The following is an 11,421-nucleotide window of genomic DNA, read 5'->3' as shown; positions in this document are numbered from 1 at the left end:
TGATAGCATCACACAGCTGCTGCATGTTTGTCAGCTGTACATCCACGATGTGAATCTCCCGTTCCACCACAACCCAAAGGTGCTCTATTGGGATAAGATCTAAGTAGACTGAACTCACTGACATGTGCAAGAAACCAGTTTGTTTGGAGCTTTGTGACAGATCCTGATGGAAGCAGCCATCAGAAGATGGGCACGCTGTGGTCGTAAAGGGATGGACATGATCGGCGGCAGTACTCAGGGGAGATGTGGCATTTAAATGATGCTCGGCTGGTATTAACAGGCCAAGAAAATAACCCGATACCATTACACCAGCATCACCACCAATCAAAAGGAGCCTGAGCCACTGATGCAAGGCAGGATGGATCCATACCATCTGTTCACACCAGACTGGGCCTGAGACTTATTGTTCACACCGGATTCCCATCCTACTATGTGAATTGCAGGATCCCGTGGGGATTGTTTTGACATTTTACTGTTCTTAGCTGTAGGTGCAGCACCCGGTGTGGTCTTGTGCTTCAAAGTTAAATTTGTTGTATGTTCAAAGGCACTCTCCTACATATCTTGGTTGTGGTTGAGGTACTGATTTGCCTTCCTCAAAGCAGTCTTGATCATTCTCCTCCTCCTCTGACCTGACATCACCAAGACATGTTCAGTCAGAGAACTGCTGCTCTATGGATGAAGGTTGAGAGAAAATCAGATCAGACGTTTCTAAAATACTCAGACCAGCACCAACAACTATGACACGTTCAAAGTCGCTTAAATCAGTTGTCTAAATGCACCGAGTTCCTGCCTTCTGATTGGCTGATTAGATTTTTGCGTTAACGAGCAGGTTTAATTGAACAGGTGTGCCTAACAAAGGCTATATTATGGCTGAAGTCAAAAGTTGATGTAAGCGCCCGTTAAAGTAAACCCTGACAAAACTCTGGAAAGAGAGGTGAAAGTTTCGGTCAGAACAAGGTGGCGCATGTGTTTTATTCAGGACAAGTCAGCTTATCTATTCTGAGCACTCGCTTCACTGCACATGTTTGCAGGAAAAAGCGCAGATCGATTAAAGGTTGTCATGCTTATATTCTCTAAGGCTAACCCAAATGTCTCGCCATTTGTCAAGGGCAGCGACACATTTAGCCAGCATGTACCCTAGTTTTTTGGGTTTTTTTGTCTGCAGAGTGTTTTTGAAGGATGGAGAACTGCTCCAAGCACAATGCTCTATGAGAATTTGACAAGCAGAGAAAAATACAGTATCGTAAAATATTTCATACATTTGCTAATAAATCACACAGCATTTATTTTTTTTTTGATGACGCTGTTAAATTTTGCACTGCAGCCCTAAGTTGGAAAAATAAACATGTATACCTAAAAATGTGCTTTTGAATTACACCCAGAGTTGTCAGTTACTACCTGTGAGGTTGAGTACACACAGTGCCGCTCCAGGCCACAGTGACATTTTCACAGACGCACGTCAGAAGATTATATTACCAGCGCACATCAACCAGATCCATCTTTAAATCTGCCCACCGCTCTCCCCACTAGCCCAAGGCCACATGGCTTCTGAACAATGAGAGGACTATTACATTGCAGGGAGGGCAATAAAACCGTCATGGTTATTAAATAGCTGGGGTAAAAAAGAATAAATGTTGAATAAAAGCCAGTAATGATGATGGTTTTCATTGTTTTTATTGTGTGTTCCAATAAGTCCTTGTAAATTAAATCAATTGAATCTGACAGTTGTGGACAATTACTTCAGTAAGTGTTCGGCTAAAAATGCTGATGGAAAGATACAGGGGGAGGGGAAAAAACTGCGAGGAGTTAAATCTGTGTGGTTCACGAAGAGTTGATGACAACAGCCTTTTACTTTAAATGGGAAAAAAATGTAGGAGTGCAGCTTTGCAGCTTTGTTGCTATGCGATGAGAAGAACAGAGCTAAGATTATAGGCATCAAAGTGTAGATTAAGAAGAAATCTTTTTCTTCACCTGTTTGTATATTTATAGCACGTCCTCAGACATAAACAACAAAATGGGCAATATTTTAAGTGCAATACAACAGTGCAAGGTGGCCCCCAGTGGACTTAGGTGAGTGTGTTATGTGTTTTCAGCTTAATGCTTCTGTAATCAGTAAGGATTGGACTGAATGGCTGGGTTTGGGAGGGGGGTTATGTTTTGTTTTGCTTGCCCATCAGTGTACCAGTTTTCTACCTAGATTAACTCAGTCAAGCATTTAGCACCTTAAGACCTAGATTTCCCCCTATAAGTCCAATACAGAGTTAAAGGAGAGTGAATATTGGACTTATATTCACCAGGATAACAGAAACACGGCTGTGCAGCATTTCAGCAGCTTGTTTTTGCCACTAATGAGTTTTCTTTAACATGAGGTCAAATATAGGCCACACCAAAAAGCCTTGATCTTAGCATATCTTTATAATATCTTTATAACAGCTGATGAGAACATAGCACTAACCGTGATGTCACACAGGTTAGAGTTTAACCTGGCCGGAGCCGAGGAGACGCTCTGAGTCTGGGTCATAATTAGTCACAGCACAGGAAGAGCTAAAAGACACAAAGGAGTCATTTGTCAGTCTTCGAGAAGAAATCAGTTAAATGCATCATTATCAAAACAGTGACGTAATGAGATAAATGGTCAGCCAGGCACAGGGTGATGTCATTCTTGTGCTTTGTGTTAAGACGCGTAAATGATCAAATGAAAGCTGCAGGATGATGCCGAAAACAGCCGGTTATTTTTGGGCACATAGCGGCTAAAAATATCACACGGTACAGACGCTTTTCTTCGCTTTCTGACAATGTGTTCCGGCAAATCCAGTGACCTCCTTTTATTCCAAGGTGCCACCACGAGTTATGTTTAGATCGTAACTTGAAGTCATACAGAGGTCACGCCCCAGGGAACACAGCAGGTCACAGCCCCACTGACCTGTCTACATTTCATGTTATTATTCAGGTATGCAGGGAGGAGGCAGGGATCGGGTTACAGTGGACTGCCAATTCATCAAGGAAATGAGGAGAGAGAGCGAGAGAGATGGTGTTTGGGGCATGATAAATATCAGCCGGAGCCAAATATAAACCGTAATAAGAGTGAAGATCCAAAAGCCAGAGTATTAAAACACACGGGGAGGAAAAAAATATGATAAAAGTAGAAGGAAATGAGAGAGCAGTGCGGTAAGAAAATGACACGAGTACCCCGCAGAGAGCCTGTCGGGCCTTCGACTTATTGGCACAAATCAGTCCCCGTGGCTAAGCTGACCATAAGACCTGCAAGCTAATTTACAGATCAGTTTAAGTTTTCTTTGTCTGCCTGGAACCTTTCACTCTATTGTCAAATCTTTTGGGAAAGGAGATGCTGTGACTGGAAACATAGTAACTCGTCTTTTTCTGCCGCAAGTGTTGTAACACTCCCTTTTTTTAGCATTCACTCTCAGCCGGAGTGTTTGTTAAGTGAGAATGCTCCAAAATGCACCTTTTACCAAGTGTCAGTGGATCCATAATGATCTCATTAAAATGCATACACATCGCAGTAGTTTTGCAGTACTGCTTTGCGTATTTTTGGGCATCTTTAATGCTTCCTCTCCTATACAATCAGAGGCTTTATAGTTGCAGTTATATGAATATTAATGATCCAAAAACTGTACATACTTACTAAATAATACTGGTCATTGCAGAGTCATTGCCTGAGTTGTCGTCATTTGTCAGCTCTGGAAACTTCTCTGCTCTTTTTTTAATTTTTTTTTTTATTGGTGTGTGTCTGCCTTTAGGGCAGATCCAGATCTCTTCTTCAGGAAGAGACTAGACAGATTTAAACACTGCTCGTTGTCCTGGCTGTCTGCCCAAACCTCTGATGACTTCAGGGACAGGAATTTAAAACAGGATAAAGACGAAGAAAAAGAGAGCGGAGGAGGGGGAATTGATGTCAGGTTAGGAGGCAACCCTAAAGACTTAAAAACTGCAAAGAACTGTATGCGGCTCATTCAGAGTGTGACACTGGTGGCAGGGATATACTGTCACATTCTGGATGAGCCACAAAACTCACTTCTCTGATCTGTTTTCAAAGGGAAGTTGTCTTTTGTAGAAAGTAACTGCAGGTAGTTTGGGCAAACTAACAGACCTTTTTGCTGTTGCATAGACTTCTCCGCTTTCGGATACTGTAGCTACCACCAAATGCAAATACACTCACCAAGTATGTCTTGATGCAAGTTCAATCATCCAGGTAATTAAATCCCAAAGGGTTGATTCTATTCATCTGGACGTAGCGTTTTCAGAAACATTTCATCACTATCTAAGTGACTATTTACACCTACAGGCAGTGGACACTCTTTCAATGATGAGGATGTACACATCCTGGACAGGGAGGAACGCTGGTTTGAGCGAGTCAAGGAGGCCATTTATGTGAAAAGGGAAAAACCATCTCTGAATCGAGGAGGGGGCCTAAGGGTACATCTGTCACCATCTTAAAATGCTGTGATTGCAGCCATTTCCCAACTCTCTGTCAATGGTACTCATGGCCATTGATCAGTGGGCTTTGATCAGTGGTCATGACAATTTGCATCTTAATGATCAAGGAACTGACCTCACAGCCCATTGTTCCTTCAGTGGTGCTAGTTTCAGTCATTGTGCAAATGTACTGTTTATAAGATTGGGGAAAACCTGCAGTCAGCTGAGACTGAAGAAGACACTTTAATGAGTGATGAAACGTTTCTCCCACTGAAAACGCTACGTCCAGATGAACAGAATCAACCTTTTGGGATGCACCAAGTGCATGCATTGCAGTACAAAGATATAAACATAGACGTGCGAGTGGAACCGAAGCCTGTTGTTTAAATAAGTCCCGTATATTTATGCAGGAAAAGAAATTGCATTAAAAAGAACTAAAAGCACATGCGTGAGTGCAGCTTCTTATTTATGTGGTTTAGTTGTGGTAGGATGTGTACCCACCTGCTGAATGGATTCTATAGTGGAATACTTTGCGGCATCTCTGTGGGCAAGCGTTTCTGTAGTGATATGCATCCCGTCTGGAATAGTTTTCCATCGGAGGAATTATGTACGCCCTTAATTAATGTTTGTTTTCGTGTGTGTGTGCGTGTGTTGTCTCAAGGTAGACTCTTTTCAGCTAGTGGTCCCTTGCAGTCTCATTAAATGCGGTCTCTGGCACGGAGTGTAGTGCTGCACATTCTCAGGGTGTGGTGGTGAGAGCTGGCTTAAATTTCACTTTTCTATGAATGCGTGTACATGTGAACATGTTTGTTTGACTCCAAGTGTGTGTGTGTGTGTGTGTGTAGAGAGTATGTTTGGCTTGTTAGCTGTAGTTGCCATTCTGATTGATCCCATAAACATCCACTGATTGCCCCTCCACCAAACACATGGCTTGGTTTTTATAAGATGAACATACGCAAGTAAGTTTCTTTTGTTTTGCTTTGGACAGACTGCATATGAGTGCATTTGCTGCAGTGTGTGTGTGTGCACATTTATATGTGGAACAGAAACACTCACAGGTCTTTAAATAAAACGTACAGCTCACTGAAAAGGTCTCTGGACCGCAACATAAACCAATGCTGCCACAAAGAAATGGAAAAAACAGCAGAGGCAGTTTTGGTCTGGAAGCCTTGTGAATTGCTGGAAGAGAGGAAATTATTTTATACATTTTTATCCTTCTTGTGAGCGTCTGTCTCAATAGCTCTTGTGTTATTTTTTCCAGCTCATGCTAATTAAAAAGCCTTGCCCTTGTCTCTGTTGCTTTGCCTTCCATACCTCCGCGGCTGCTTCATCTCAGTAGAAGTTTGTGATTTTCGTGTGTTGGTGTGGAGACTGCCACTCTGGCGCTACTTGGTGGGAGCATCTGACAAAACACAACCTCAGCCGTGGGTGTCAGAGGCCTGTGATGTCTGGAGCAGCAAGAGAATAAAGCTCTCAGAGAGCAAGAAATAGCATGGCCTGTAACAGTCACATACACACACATAAAAGCACAAACAACCTCTGTTAAGATGGGACAGAGTCTTAAATGCAAGTCTTAAATGAGTCAGTGTGATCTGAGTGTTTCTTGGTCAGGCACATCATTTAACAATGGAGGAGCAGACGTTTATATGATACCTGATATCAAAATAGAGAAAGCAGGTTTTTTTAGCAAAGTTATGAACCTCGCTGCTCCTGTGGAACATCATGTGATCAATTACATAACAATTTAAAGAGGAGAAATGCTAAATGTAATTAGAAAGGCATTGTAATTGATCACCACATGAGTCTCAATAAAGGACTGGAAAGCTGCCCAGCCAGGGCACATCATGTGAACATCTGTGAAACCTCATGGGACCGATTATATAATATTTTACAAAGGAGAAATGCTAAATGTTATTAGGAAAAATTGCAATTGACGACCACATGAGTGTCAATAAAGAAGGACTGGAAAGCTGCCCAGCTAGGGATTTGTTTAACCTACCACTGTTTAGTCTAGCCCTCCACTTCCTGATACACTGCCCATTTTGTTTATTCCACAAACCACCAGTGTCAGGAATTGCTGAGAACTGGAGTAGATTCTTCAAAAGAGCCTTTTTCAGTTTGGTAGTTTGAGGATTTCTATACTGTTGTGTTTGGAGGTGGAAAATCCAAAGCAGCAGAGTGCACAATAGAAGTGAAGATCATACAGGCAGAGTGTCTGATTTAGTGATTTGCAACAAAAGGAAAGCAGCAAGGGTGAAAAGAAAGGTTTACAAGATCATAGTGAGCCCCTTTTATGATATATGGTTTGGAGATGATGGCACTATGAAAAAGACATGAGGCAGAGCTGGAGGAAGCAGATTTGAAGATTTTTACTGGGAGTGACCAGGATAGATTAGATTAGATGTGAGTGTATCAGAGCAACAGCTGAGGTTGAATGATTTGGATACAAAGTTAGCAAGCTTAGGGTGGTTTGAACATGTGCATTAAAAAGAGATGATTAAAGTGAAGGAGGGTGTGCAGAGGAGGATGCTATGTAAATGTTGAGATCGAGGCTCATGAAGCTCAGAAGTAACTTGAGCATCCTACCTTTTTAGATTTTTGGTGTTTTGAGATGCTACTATTAGCTTTGCAACATCCTCTACTCTGGTGTTACCTCGTCATCTATTGGCCGACTACAGCTGGTTCAAAACGCTGCGGCAAGGCTTCTGACTGGCATGCGCAAACGAGAGCACATATCTCCTATACTTGCCTCGCTACACTGGTTGCCAGTTAGTTTTCGAATTGATTTTAAGATTTTGATACTTGTTTTTAAATCATTGCATGGACTAGCTCCTATTTATCTTTCTGATCTTTTAAATTGGTATACTCCAGAGAGATCTTTGAGGTCTGTGGACCAAAATGCTGCTAGTTGTCCCTAGGTCTAGATTAAAACACAGAGGAGATCAGGATTTTGCTGCGACTGCTCCGAAACTATGGAATAACTGCCTTTACATATCAGGACCTCTTCGACACTGGATACTTTTAAAACTCGTCTAAAGATCCATTTTTACTCCTTGGCTTTTAATTCTGTATGAGTCTGTCATTATTTTATTCTTATTTTTCTCTTATCTTTGATTTTACTTTCTTTTTAAAATTTTATAGAATTTTATTCTATTGTACAGTACTTTGTTCAACAGCTGTTGTTTTTAAAAGTGCCATATAAATAAAACTGATTTGATTTGATAGCCAGTTAGCCTTCTAGTTACAATAAATTAAGAAGATGTTTCTTTATTTTTAATTTTTCAGAAACAGTGGGGCCAAAAAGCACCAATTACAAAGATAATAGACAGTACAGAGAGACTAGGACCAAGGAACGATAGCAGTTGAGGAAGGCACCTTTGTAGCCCTCATCTTTGCCAGTTTTGACCCTGAAACCTGAATGTATGTACATGAATGTTTTAGCTGATTTTTAAATGTTTTACTCTACTTCTATTTTCCTATTTTTACAGCACTTTTTAAAGAAAGTTCAAAATTGAAAAGGAAATTTAAAATATAAAAAAGGTCTGCAGAATTAAAAGCAATTTCAAATTAGTGAAAACTAAGGGGGACAAAATGACACAATCAATCCCACACATTCAACAAAAGAAAAATAGATAAAAGCATCGACAAGGCATTAATTGGCCTTTTGCACAGTCGTGGGGTACGAGATGCAAAGGCTTGGACACCTTTATTGAGCAGACGAGTCTTTGGAACCACTATGAAGGCCATATCAGAAAGCTCATATTAGACAGTGCTTAGAATGTAAACAGGAGCCTGACCCTATAGAGATTTAAATACAAGCAATAAAATCTTACATCCATTCTAAAACCAGGTAGCCAATGATAGACTGGAAGGACTGATGTACTGTGGTCACCAATTTTTTCGATTTCAGCATTTTAAGATAACTGTAGTCTGTGTAAATCACAGTGACTGATGCCAGAGAAAAGTGCATTACAGTAGTCAAGTCTGGAAGAAATAAAAACACTGATAACCTTTTCTGGGGCAGAATGAGACAGGAATGAGCAGATTTTGGATATCTCTCTAAGCTGAACGAAACAGAAATGCATAACTGTAGACTGTTAGGGTACCTGGGTCTGGTGACCCAGTGTTTATGACGTAGACACCTGTAAATCAAAAGTTATGTCAGAGTTAAAGATTACTCAGACCAGAGGAAAGATCTTCAGTGTTGATAGTGCTGGGGGAGGAAGATGAAGTTATATGACTTATTATTTAATTTGCCTACTTCAGAATTTCATCAGATTTAGAGTCATTGAATCTTAGACAGGAAATGGATTTACCAAAACTTCAGATGAAAACGATCTAATATTTGAGACATCAGTAGCGCCAGGCTTTAATGGTTCATAGAGTTCTGTATCGTCTATGTAGCAGTGAAAATCTAGGCCATGTCTCAGCAGGATTTTCCTGAGGGGTAGCATTTAGTTAATAAATAAAACAGGGACCCAAAATAGATCCCTGGGGAACCCCGCAAGATAGAAGAACTAACACATTAGACCCATTCATGAAGGCACCATTTTTTGCAGGATTGTTTACCTACACTTGGTGTACCTACTAAACTAGAAGCTGAGTTTCTGTGTTTATCTTTAAAGCCTGTGTTTGCTTTTCCTGTCAGCCGCCTCTGTCTGAGCAGTTTGTGACATTTACAGCTGTTGTATGTGGCAAGAATTGTTGTCTTGACGTGCAGCAGGGTCAGTGTAAACAGCCAGCGGTGAGCAGCTGTGGCAAAAAGCTAACATAACTAAGAAGGTGAGGCGGTGATGTATGAGGCTCCAGCTCTTGTAGCCTTACAGGGCACATACACACATGTATACTAGAACACTAACCATCTCAGTCACACATACCTAAGCATGCAAGTATTTGGAGACGCACACCCACCACATACCAGGTGTGCACTTGACACATGGTGATAATGGCACACAGGCATGACTAATACACACAGCCTTATTGGTGAGTATATGGGTTAGCCTGGGCATATGGAGATCATCACTCACACCTAGAGAGCTAGCAATAGCGCTGTGAGAAAATCTATGGATTTCAGTGAGGGCCTGGGCCCTGGCCTTTCACTGCCAGACCACATTACCAGCAATCACTTACTCCAAATAAGCACAGCAAAGGCTGATTAAAGGAGAGCGGCTGAGATTTAAAAAAAAAAAAAATCAGATGACTGAGAGTAAAAAAGAAGCTACATAAATCACAGTGAGATTTGTAAGGAAAGAAACACCACACCTTCACCGGAGCTCGTCATAACGAAGCACGTAGCATCTGCTGGGACGAAAGAGGTGTCGTCCCAATTTATTTGACAACACCCCGGCTGAGTCACCGGCGTTTTAAACTTGTCTTTTATCTTTAGATCTATCCATTCCACAAAAGGGCCACATCGCTCAGCGAGCCCCTGAAAAAGATAAGCAAGGCAGATTAGAGTCAGATGAGCAGAGGAGAGGAAAAGATGAAAGGATTAAAAGGAGGAAAAGGAGGGGGAGTGTTAGATCTATGCGCTGGTTAAGAGAGGTGCTGTCATTACATGATGATCCCTATAGAAGTATTCAGGCTGAAGCAGCAGGGCCATACAGGTCTTCCTATGATTTGCAGGCATGAGATCGAACACTTTAAAAAGCACTTGACAGTATGTTTGAGACCCGTTAGCTCTATGTGACTTAAAACTGCCAGTTGAATTGCCATGTAATACACTTTGATTCAGACAGTCAAGGACCAATTGGGATTTAATAGAATAATTTCCTGACTTTTTTCTTTTTATCACCACCATCACAGCCCAGTTTTGATTGGGTCATTGTAGCTACAAAATTAAGCATAACATCAACCATTTGAAATACACTTTCCAGCAACTTGGTCACAGAACAACCTGACACTTCTGGTGCTCATCCTCATGTCAGCACAATTTGCTATCCCCAACCAGATCCATATGCCATAGCTCGTATTGTTAATTTAGCTTGATGGTCATGTATGTGTTTATTAAGCTTATTAACACTCTAGGGACTGATGAACAGATATCTTGAGAGCTCCTTCTAACAGCAAATGTTACCAGTACTTTATGTTCTTGTCAGCCCTAGCTGTACTTTAATGCTAATTAGCATGCTAACACGCTAAACCTAGATTATGAATTTGGTAAATATTGTTACTAACATTTTAAATACAAATGAGTTAAGAATTAAAGGATGAAAAGCATGAACCTATGGCCCCTTCAGTGAGGGGATAGGGTGGTCTGTTTTTTTTCTGGCATGGTTTGGGTTCACCATGCCATCTGATGTGCTGAGTGATCACCTTTAATAAAGTTTCCATGCTGAATAGATTGGAGTCTTCCTAGATGACGACGTCTCCATCCACAGAGCACAGGAACGATGTGATGAGGATGAAAACGATCTAAGTCGTATGATCTTAATCCAGCTGGACATCTATAGGGGCTTTTTGTCAGACAGCACTCTCTGCCATCATCAAATGTCATAGAAGGAATATATTGTGAAAGAATTACATTACAGTTGTGTTTAAATTCACTTTTCATTGATGTTATTGATATTTTTTGAGACAAAGATTACAACTAATAAGAAACAGGTTTGGCCATCCCCATCATGTAGAGAATGGCCTTTGCATGCCACATGAGCCTAAAGGAGTAGTTTAATTGCTTCCACAGTCTATATAGTCCAGGAATATATTGCCTTAACATTTCTCTATTTACCTGCAGAAAAACATCTGTGCTGTTGAGTTATTCTCCATCTGTGAATGGAGAGTACAGAATTAAGCATAAGGCTTCTGCACTAATAGCTGCTGATTGAAGAAGAGGAATTTTAATGCTATAAATGATTAGAGGAGAAATATGCCAGAAAGGCGGTGTGCATTATAACATGTTTTGATAAAATGCATATTTATGAGGTTGTTTTCAGCTTTTTTTTCATTGTGCGTCTATGCCTATTTAATTTACACCTGCTCTCACAT

General features: G+C 40.9%; 1 long non-coding RNA gene across 1 annotated transcript in view; it reads right to left on the bottom strand.

Annotated features, from left to right (window-relative positions):
• Positions 1-1,996: 1,996 nt before the first annotated feature.
• Positions 1,997-11,421, bottom strand: part of LOC112843521 (uncharacterized) — a 16,128-nt gene continuing 6,703 nt past the window's right edge. The window contains exons 3-4 of the long non-coding RNA XR_003215926.1: positions 9,700-9,865; positions 1,997-2,544 (exon numbers count right to left, since the gene is read on the bottom strand). This is a non-coding gene — a long non-coding RNA (uncharacterized LOC112843521). The remainder of the gene's footprint in view (positions 2,545-9,699; positions 9,866-11,421) is intronic.

This window comes from Oreochromis niloticus, linkage group LG22 (genome assembly GCF_001858045.2).
Source record: "Oreochromis niloticus isolate F11D_XX linkage group LG22, O_niloticus_UMD_NMBU, whole genome shotgun sequence".
Lineage (NCBI taxonomy): Eukaryota > Metazoa > Chordata > Actinopteri > Cichliformes > Cichlidae > Oreochromis > Oreochromis niloticus.
This window is presented reverse-complemented; position numbering and strand designations above follow the sequence as displayed.